The sequence below is a fragment of the Caloenas nicobarica genome, chromosome 2 (assembly GCF_036013445.1).
Source record: "Caloenas nicobarica isolate bCalNic1 chromosome 2, bCalNic1.hap1, whole genome shotgun sequence".
Lineage (NCBI taxonomy): Eukaryota > Metazoa > Chordata > Aves > Columbiformes > Columbidae > Caloenas > Caloenas nicobarica.
In genome coordinates, this window is record NC_088246.1 from 74,213,224 (window position 1) to 74,223,178 (window position 9,955).

Here is a 9,955-nt window from a genome sequence, read left to right on the forward strand (position 1 = left end):
CTCATTTCATTTGTCTTTTTAAACTGTGTTGAAAATCCACCATATAAAAATTAATTATTCCATTTTATTCATTATATTATAAAGGCTAACAATCAACATTTGATGCTCTAGGGTACAGAGCTTATGCATGTGTACCTATATACATTAAACATATGTCCATAAGCATATCTTTCATAGTATTTTAAATCATATGAAAAAGATTGAAATGCTAACTTAGTTAATTTGGGGGCAGAATATGCCTTCAGTTTACTCTCTGCATTTACAGGAGTGATAAAATCAGCTCTGAGGCTGGATAGTTTCTAAGGTAAACCAGAAGACAAGAACATACATGCAAAAAAAAAAAAAAAAAAGAAGTTAATATAATAATAAGGGCAATTAGTTATTAGTGCTGGTTCTACTGAAGCAAATGCAACATGTCATTGCTAAGGTTTTACCCAGCAAATGTAGATAATTGCCTTTCAACTAACACTGCAGGAACTGTGGCAAGCATTCTTAATACTCTAATGATAAACAATAGTTATAAGTGTTCCCCACCTAGACAACAGCAGGCCATTTACTTCTAATTAGCAATTAATAATGTCTCTCCCTGTTTTGCTATCTTTGTTTGACAATTCACAAAAGTTCTTTGGTATATTCTTTGAAGTGGGGTGCAGGGTTGCAGTTTCCAGAGCTGGGTTTTACTTGTCACCTGTCCAGCATTCTGCTGCTAAACTTTCAAGATAAATGAGTCACCATCCCTGAAGGTGTTTAAAAGGCATTTAGATGAGGTTCTTAGGGACATGGTTTAGTGCTAGAGTTAGGTTATGGTTGGACTCGATGATCCCGAGGGTCTCTTCCAACCGAAATGATTCTAGGAATATAGCATGAATAAGATGGACACATTAAATAACATGCACACTCTCCTTCCCCATTTTGGGTTTCATTTTCATGTATCTCTGGCTATGGCTACACTAACAAAAAGAGCAATCAAAAATTGTTGTTGCTAAGGATCCGATGTCTGCACTACACAGATGTCAAGGGGATTTTACTTTTCTTTAGCTCTGGTGTGGTCCCATGGACAGAACACCAGTCAGCGGTTGGAACGTAGCCACTGGAGGGCATCTTCCAGTTTTCAGTGTCATGTGGAAGCAACTCAGCTTGTATGCTCCAAGACGTGAGAGAAAACATAGGAGGAGAGGACTTCCAGGAGCTAAGCTTCAGAAATACACCTCTGCTCCAAACTAATTTGCTAGTTGAGATGCATCCTGTGCTTGCTAGCATAGAATGAAACGAGTCACTAGACTTTTCTGCCATTTCGTATAGGCCATGCCTCCGTGCAAGGACAATAACATTCTTAGAAGTCACATAATTAAAATAAATACCAGGCTAGATGCTTTGTGGGAGAAAGTGAAGGAAGACATGCTGTTTTACAGTGGATGGGGCTCAGATACTGAATTTTCTGATTAACATGCTGCTCTACATCTTTAAGGAGAACAAAAATAAGACTTACTAGTTAAAAAAAAAACCCCAAAGATGCATTTTACAGAAACACCGAAGAAAATCAGTGTAGCATTTTTAAACGTTTCACCTCGCCTCAATTTTAATTTCAATACGTGAGTGGACTTCTACAAAAAATGTTAAATATTTCATAATCTAAGCTTTTCACATGCCCATTTTCATCCAGTTGTTAAAGAATGTAAGGTATTAAGAACTTTTTGCCTTAAATAGATGCAAATCACATTGCATTTATGCATTTATGCAATCGTGTTTTAGGAAGAGCAAGGAGACAGTAGAGTTGTAAAATAAACTTGTTCAGGCCTTTTTATTTACTAGCACCCAAGCATTTTAGCATCTTCAGTGACAGGGAGATCAGGACAGAGGGGTTTTTTGTACTGAAAAGTCTGAATTTTAATCTTGCTTTGGCAAAAACTAAAATTAAAAAAAAAATTTAAAAAAGGGGGGGGATGGAAATAGTCTCACACTCTTTACAGAATAATGCTTTCATTTTTTTAATTCCTGGAGAAATACCATTTACAATTACAAGAATCACTATGTATTAAAGCATGCCACTGACAGCTAGCACTGTCAAAGTAAAACTGAACCATCACTGGCAAGTGCCAGCAGTCGAAGAAAAGGATTCAACACAGCTAGAACCCAAGTCTGCACCTAGCTATCTCTAAGGAAGAGCTGGTACAGTAAAAACTCCTCAGCAAAAAGTCATAAAAAGAAGAGTATTCACAAAGGAAAACCTTTAAGCACAGACCTAAGGAAGAGAGCTGGCCTGGGGCTTGAAAGAAATGCTGCAGTTGGTGAAGCAGGAACAAGAACAGCTCTGCATATTTTTCTCAAATGTAGTGACCAAAGCACTCAGAAGCCTCTAGAGCAGTAAGGTGAAGACTAGGAAATTATATTTCCCTGCTGCTCACTCTGTTGTGTCTGTAACTGTCTTACAATGCCTATGAGAAAAGCATGTGCTTTTAGCAAGTTCTTTTGCAAAGCTCATGCTTTCTACTTTAACTATGATTTTTTCTGGACAGGCAGAGTGATAAATTAGGGTGCTTGAGTAATTAGAAATCTCAAAAAAGCCAAGCACTGGCTGGGAGAGAACTACGAGAAGTTCAGTACCTGCTTTAAGGTCTCGGGCATGCAAACAAAAAGGTCTTGCGTGCCAATGAATATGTCCAGACACAGACCCTTGCAACTGGAGAATATGCACCTGAAGAACAGAGAAACTAGAACTGGTTTTTATCCAGATTTATCTGGCTAGAAAGCACACAAGGCCCATAATGAGCTCTCACTGTAGTAATCTGCTGATCACTCCCTGTCAGAGTTGAGAGTCCTAAGAAACTTCACCTTTTTCAGGAAACAGAGCTAGAGCAATCCACTTCGAACATACTGAATGTCTGTAAAAATAAAGAAGCAGTTTCCTGGTTTATGGCATTGTCACCTTCTGGCCTGTTAATCCCGATTGTCATAATGGCTCACTGTTTTTCTGTGCTGGCATTTCTCTTCCCACGTAAAGACAAAAACCAACAGCCAGACTAAAAATGCTTTTGGGTTCATTAAGAAGGGTGTCTGGGATGCTTATGTTCTGCTGTTACATTTACCATGACACTTCAAAATAAACACCAGAGGTGAACCTAGGGTATTACTTATTTGCCCCTACAGAAGTTACTTCTTCACAAATGTGATCCATCACAGAGTATTATTTCAATTTTTACACTATCGTGCTTAAATGGATTTTGCTCAGTTTGTATTTAAAAACCAACAAATTAGAACATAGGCCATTTCCTGGGGATTACTAAGGATGACCAGCTGTGAAGAATGGATGGTCTCAGGCACAGCTGGGGACCACTAATCTCCCTGCACAAAATGAAAAATATTAAACTTTTTCTTAATGCCTTAGAGAGATCTATTCGGGTCTGTAGGCATGCACCATCTGTAGAGATTTAGTTCACAGAATCCTGCATGCTTCAAGTTGCTTGAAAACTCTCTTGGTAGTCCAGTCCCCCTTCGAAAAAACATTAACTTCTAATTAGGCAGTAATTGGGATTAAACGACAACAAAGAAAAAATAAGTTTTCTTTACAAGAACTCAAATGTACCAAGAAATGAAATCCAGGAATTAAATTCTATTCTCAGGATAAGGAACTAGCCTGCAAACCTTCTGGGAAGGGATTGTCCTTTAGTATGTGTTTGAGCAGCATCTAGCAAAATGGTTCAGATTTCTAGGCACTATTGTAACACAAAACAATAAAAATAACTGCAAGAATTTACACAGAACTACTCCATATAACATTAAGTGAAATAGATCATCATCAAAGATGAAGGTACACTCCCTACAAATGTTTCCACTGCATACAGTTGAAAATACAATATTTTGCCTTTAGCACTACAGAGGAAGCTGATGCTTGAAATTCGGAAGAAAGAGTATGGCGGATTTTCACTACGTTTCATCCTACTTTCCTCAATACAGACAGTTGCACTTACACAAACTAAGGTTCTGGTCTTACTACTCATTTCTGATGGACCCCTAAGCAGACTCATCTCTCTTTCTGCCTTGTACTAGTAGAAATGTTAATGCCAAAACCCCTTCCACAAGAGAAAGAGGGCAGGGAGCCTCATGGCAGGACACGCTCTGTGAAGAGGTCCATCGATCCTGTACAGCTATCTATTTACACACTTGGGAATAGAAAGGCTAATAGTTGTGGGAACAGGATGTTTTGTCATATATTATTATTCTGAATTGAGAACGAGAAAAAACTGCTGGCTTTCCTTCTAAAGTTATTGTGTTTTCAATTGCTTGCAAGGTCTCCTGGAGCCCAGAGAGGTATTCTGTTAAACACTGAAATAAATAAAAACTGCTGTCTGATTGGCCAGAGATGAATAATTTCTACTACCCCCAGATGTATCCATCTAGAATGCACTTATTTGTATGATATGTGAACTAATTGTTTAACACTACCCCAGAACATAGTATTGTTCACCCAGAGAAAGCTACACAATAGAAATTTATTGACTCATCACACTACTATTTTTTAGCCAATTATGTGCCAGGATTTTTCCTTCAGATATATAACAATAGCAGAAAGATGCTTCATTTCCTTGGGACTATTACTCTCCTGGGTGGCAAAATTAAAATCAGCCTCTATAAAACACACTTGTGACAACTTACAGCAACCCCAAATGGCACGAAGGACACCCTTCAGTCTTATACGCTATTAGCAGCGATCTGGAAAGCTGAGGGGGGAGCAGAGCGGGTGCTGCGTGAAACCCGGTGCCATGTGGACCAGCACAAAACCTTTCCACCATCTCAGTCCCACCAAAAGCTTCCGCGCAGGACAGTGGCTGTCACAAACGAAGTGGTCCAGAGGCAAGGGGATGGTGGCGATTGTGGTAATTACTCAGTAATGAGACACTTGGTAGAAAACTGCCTTGTTGCTGTCCTTAATTAATTAATTAATTAATTAATTAATAACCTCTTCATTTTATTTCTTTGGAGACAGCTGCCAGGTGGAAGGAACCACAAGCGCTCTTCCCTTTCGCCCCCACTGCTCTGGAAGGCTGGGGGCGGCCAGAAAAGCTCCGCACCACGCCAGCCTCACCCTCCCGCCCAGCCCTGGGCGAAGGAGGCGGAATTTTCCCCGGCTGTCCCGTTAAATAGAACAAAACCCGCGAGGTTGACAGGAAAAGGACATGCGAACGTGTACGGTAGGTGCCGGCGGCCGCCACCGCAGCGCCCCCTGCCGGACACCCACCGGCGCCGCGGCGGCTGCCACAGCCGGGAGCGGGGCACCTGTGTGTGTATATATATATATATATACACAAAACATATATATTTACTCCCCTATCCGACAATCCCAGCCCTCAGGACATGCCTCGGCAAGGGCAAGGCGGAGCAGAAAATTGAGTGGTGCCACCTCCTGATCCGTTTGCACGGCTTACGAAATATGACAGAGCGCGGAGGGATGACTTTTCGGTAACAGCACCTCAGTAACTGCTTGAACGGCACAGAGGCTCAGGCTCACATGTGCACGGCACTGACAACGATCCCCAACAGCAGGCTAGACAGTCGCTTTCTTTTTAAAATAAAAATAAATAAATAAATGAAACCCGCAAACAAACAAAACTTCTATTAAATCTAGCAGACAGCCCTGTGCCTTCCCTCACGGCAGCAGTTATCCACTAATCCAGGGACGCTGGCTTCAGGGAGCATAAACGCGCAGCCCTATGGAAACACCCCCGGCCGCCTCGTACCGAACTCAGGCTGCTGTTTTCTCTGTGCCTTCACGCGGACGGTGTCCCAACCTAACCAGCCCTTCAGGTAATCAGGAGGCTGAGCAGTCTGCACAGGATCCTGCCGCTCGGGGTCTAACACTTTTATGACTCCTGTGTAATAGCTTCGGCAGATAACCTACAACTCAGACATCACAGCATGGGTGTATCCACAGCTGCAGACATCGCATAATAGCATATCGCTGCAAAAGAAACTTTTATGCCTTCTGCAGATACTACCGGCTTGATTTTTCCATATTCCTCCCCTTCTTAAGAGAAACCCTGTTGAAGGTCCTTTTTACTCCAAAAACACCCACTTTACTTTTGAATGCTGCTAGTCTCAGCTTGTATGAGCAAAAACAACTTTGCTCTTAACTGGTGAAGGAGCGAAAGTTTTCCATGTTAGTATTTTGAGCATTTTCCTTTATGAAATCTCAAGTGTTTGCTGGTAGATGGCCTTCTTCAGGCCACTTGTGAGTATTCCTGCTTGCTTTTTCTTTATAACCTCTTATTAGATAAAAGAAACACATCCAAATAATAAACACTGTAAGTCAAAACACAGGTATCTGTGCATCATTACAGAGTGGCTCCCCAGCTCTTGTAACCCAGATCTGACTTGATATGGGGGCTCTTTACTACAGTTTAGACTAGAGTAGTGCTTGGGAATCTGTTACGTTACAGGCCTGTTGTGATAGAGAACCAGCTATAGCACTTCCTGTTAGTAACACACACACACTCCTCACTTCATATCATGCATGTGAAAGCTTCCATATGTTCAGCTATCATTTTTAAAATGTGGTTTCCTGTTTGCTTTTTCAGTGATTGCTCTTCCTTATAAAGTCTGCAATCCATAAGCACTCTACAGCAAATCTGGACTGGATTTGAAACATCATAATTTCCAGGTACCATCCCAATATCTGCTGTAAAACATGTACTTCTATTTTTCTTAACCCAAGTACGTTTTTAGTCCTAAATGCATGAAATACTTGTGGCAATTGGTTTATGCCCTGCTATTCTGTCAATATATGAGGACAGTTTTAGAGAAAATCCCTTAGCACTCATAACCAGTTTATTAAATTTACCTTCACATTCTGAGTTTTTATTGAATTTTTATTGATGCTACATTCTAATGCAAACAAAACAAGAGGATGAGAGAAGGGAAGATGGTCTTCATTTCACTAGCCAAAATTTCATTCAGAGTTCTGATTTTCAGGATGAGTAAGTAATAGGTGCCATTCCCATATATGCCTACTGCCTTTATTAACTTTTTTGCTGAATCTGTAGTCTTCTACAATGGCAAAAAGATAATATGGTTGTTCTTTACACTGCTATCAATCTGCATACATCATTTGGCAAACTGTAATGCCTTTTAAAGTATTTTACATTAGGGAACATTGTGTCTCTCCAGAAAGAATATCTGGCCAGTGACCAAAGTCTTCAGGTTTACAGTAAATCTACTGACGAGTAGCTGAGATGGTTACAGTAGCTCCCTTTTACTGCCTGTAGAAAACCTTCAACCTTTTTGCAAGGGGCTTGACCAAGACCCAGAGCAGAGCTCTGAAAGCAAGCAGTCAGCTGCGTATCTAACTTGGACTAATACCTGGACCTTCGGGAAGTGATTTAAGAAAGACAGGTGCAGTCATGTGGTATTTTAAGATGGTGTGAACAATTTTTTACATAGAAGCCCTGAAAACATTCTGTCTCTCTTATTTTCTTAGGAGGGGAAGCTTGGACTTTTGTCCAGGATTATTAATACTGCTGTTTTTCAAATGACAATCCAATGGATGGCACACTGCGGTGTGTTGTGAGATGTTAGAGGTCACCTCTCATTCTGTGGCATCATGAGGGAAAAATCCATTGGCTAAGGCTCCCCAGAGCAAGGCTGTGGCTGCATAATATGACTACACAGGGAACCTGAGGCAAGTATATTTCCCTTGTTCCCCCTTGCTATGCCTAGAAGACATAAGAGCATGGAGGAAATAGGAGTCTGTTCCTCAGACACCTTCCCTTTGGGAACTAATGAGTTGGGAAAGGGCATGGATTTTTGCCCAGAGGTCCCTCTCTCACCCTGCGGAAGCAAATCAGGCAGGTGGTCCCCAAGCATATATGACACCTCCTGACAAGACTCACCAACCAGTCAGTACACCGAGGAATATTTTCCCTACTGAAGCAACATATCCTTACACCACATCATGTTTGAATGACAAAAGGTCCCGCTAGCTCCAATCAAGGCTAGGTATGTGCACGTATGACAGAAGGCTTGTGTTTCATCATGACATATTCGTCAAGTCTGCATTAGCCATTAAGAGACCAGCCTCTTACACAAACACACTTTGGCTATAGAAAAGGAAGGAGCGATGTCTGGGCCTCATTTTGGCTAGCAAGTTTTAAATATCAGCTTGAAGTAGAACTTTCCCTTCCCCTGGTGGACTAGCCACAGTAAAATGTGCAAAACCTAAAGATGAAACTATTTCATAGTACACCAATTTCCTTCTCTTTACTTCTCAGTTCATGCTGGCAGTAACCAGTAGGTTCCTGACAGCAAAGCTTTATTTTCAGACTGGCAGTGGCAGATCCATAAACATGACAAGTTCTTCAGCAATGAGAGATTCAAATCTAGTGTCCTGTCTTATTCCTTCAGTCCTCCCCCTGTTGAGGCTGTCAATTAATACAACAATTGAAAGGGACTTAAGACTGCAATATCTCAATATAAAATATTGTACTGGTTGCACTCCTTTTTCCTCTTTGTGAAATACACCAACCAATATAATAAACTCTACCAGTTCACTGATTGATCACCTATAGGCAGTAGATACCTGCAAGAAGAGCACAATTTCCTTGGTCGTCCTGAAAATCAGAACACAAGATACACAGTTTAGCAGTTGTTCAATTGAGTGCTTAATCTCAGAAGGGTTTGTTTTACAAACTCAAAGCTAAGTACAAACAATAAACAACAAACAAGGTCAATTAGCTTGTTGGCCATGTACCTCATTGCCTTTGTCCCCTAGCTCTCCAGGATCCCATTCAAAGAGAAATTAATTAGAAAATTGCATTTGAAGTTGCTGTCAATATCATTAATTTGATGCATTCTATTTTTCTCCCCACCGTATTTCAACCACATGTCTCAAGTTTCTATTTCCTAAATGACTGTGTTGACCTCCCCTCAAGCATGTTTACAGGCCATTTTTTAAAAAAGAAACACATTTTAAATTAAGGACCATATGACTAGAACTTAAGGAAGCATCTGCAGTTTGCTTTTGCAAATGTTCTGCGGTGAGGTGAAGACTTTTTTTTGTTTTTGCAAACTTTCTGGAAAAAAGCTTTGTTTTTTAAAAAATGTTTTGTGGGAAGACTTTATTTATTTTGATAATGCTTTTGATTAGAGAATGAATATCCAAACTATTTGTGTGGGAGAGGCAGGAATACATCAATTTTTTAGCATGATTGTGTGCATCAGTAGTCTCAGGAAAAAAACAGCTGTTCTCCCTAGCCTTACGACTCTTTATCACTCACATATTCATCATTTCAAGGGACATCATTGGGTTTAATACCAAAATATCTATCAAAGCAACAAAAAAAATTCTGTTCCCTCTTAATGTTCCAGATGTAACTAATTTCAGCTGTAAAGATCAGGAATGTGTAATCTTGAACTAAATTAACAGAATTATTTCCATGAGACTTTAATATTACTGTGTTGATGGTTCTTTGTGGGTTCTTTTCCTTTCTGTTTGGATTTTTATCATATGTTATATCATTTAGTTAGGTCTTAGAAGGTTAAGAAGTATGTCTAGGCCTCAACACCATGATGCCTGAGTGTCTCCTAAATTATTAAAAACAGATATAGCAACAACATAAACATCTATTTTTATGTATAGTGCAATCGTTAGAACTCTGACCCAAATTCAGAAAAGAATGTATATCCAGGAAAAAAAAAAATTAACTAAACATTTCTACGAACCACATGGAAGTGGCAAGATATAAGTGCACAACTGGAGCTAAACAAGGCATTTATGTGAATATTTTAATAGTATATCCATGTATCAGTGCCACAAGAAAGCAGAACTGCAGAAAAGCTCACTTGCTATTGAATAAAATATAATACAGGACCAGTTTCAAGACAGTTATATATGGCCTTTAAGTCATAAAAGAGTATAAAATTTCTGCTTATCTAAATACTGCTCACTGAGTTTGTATCTTTCTGC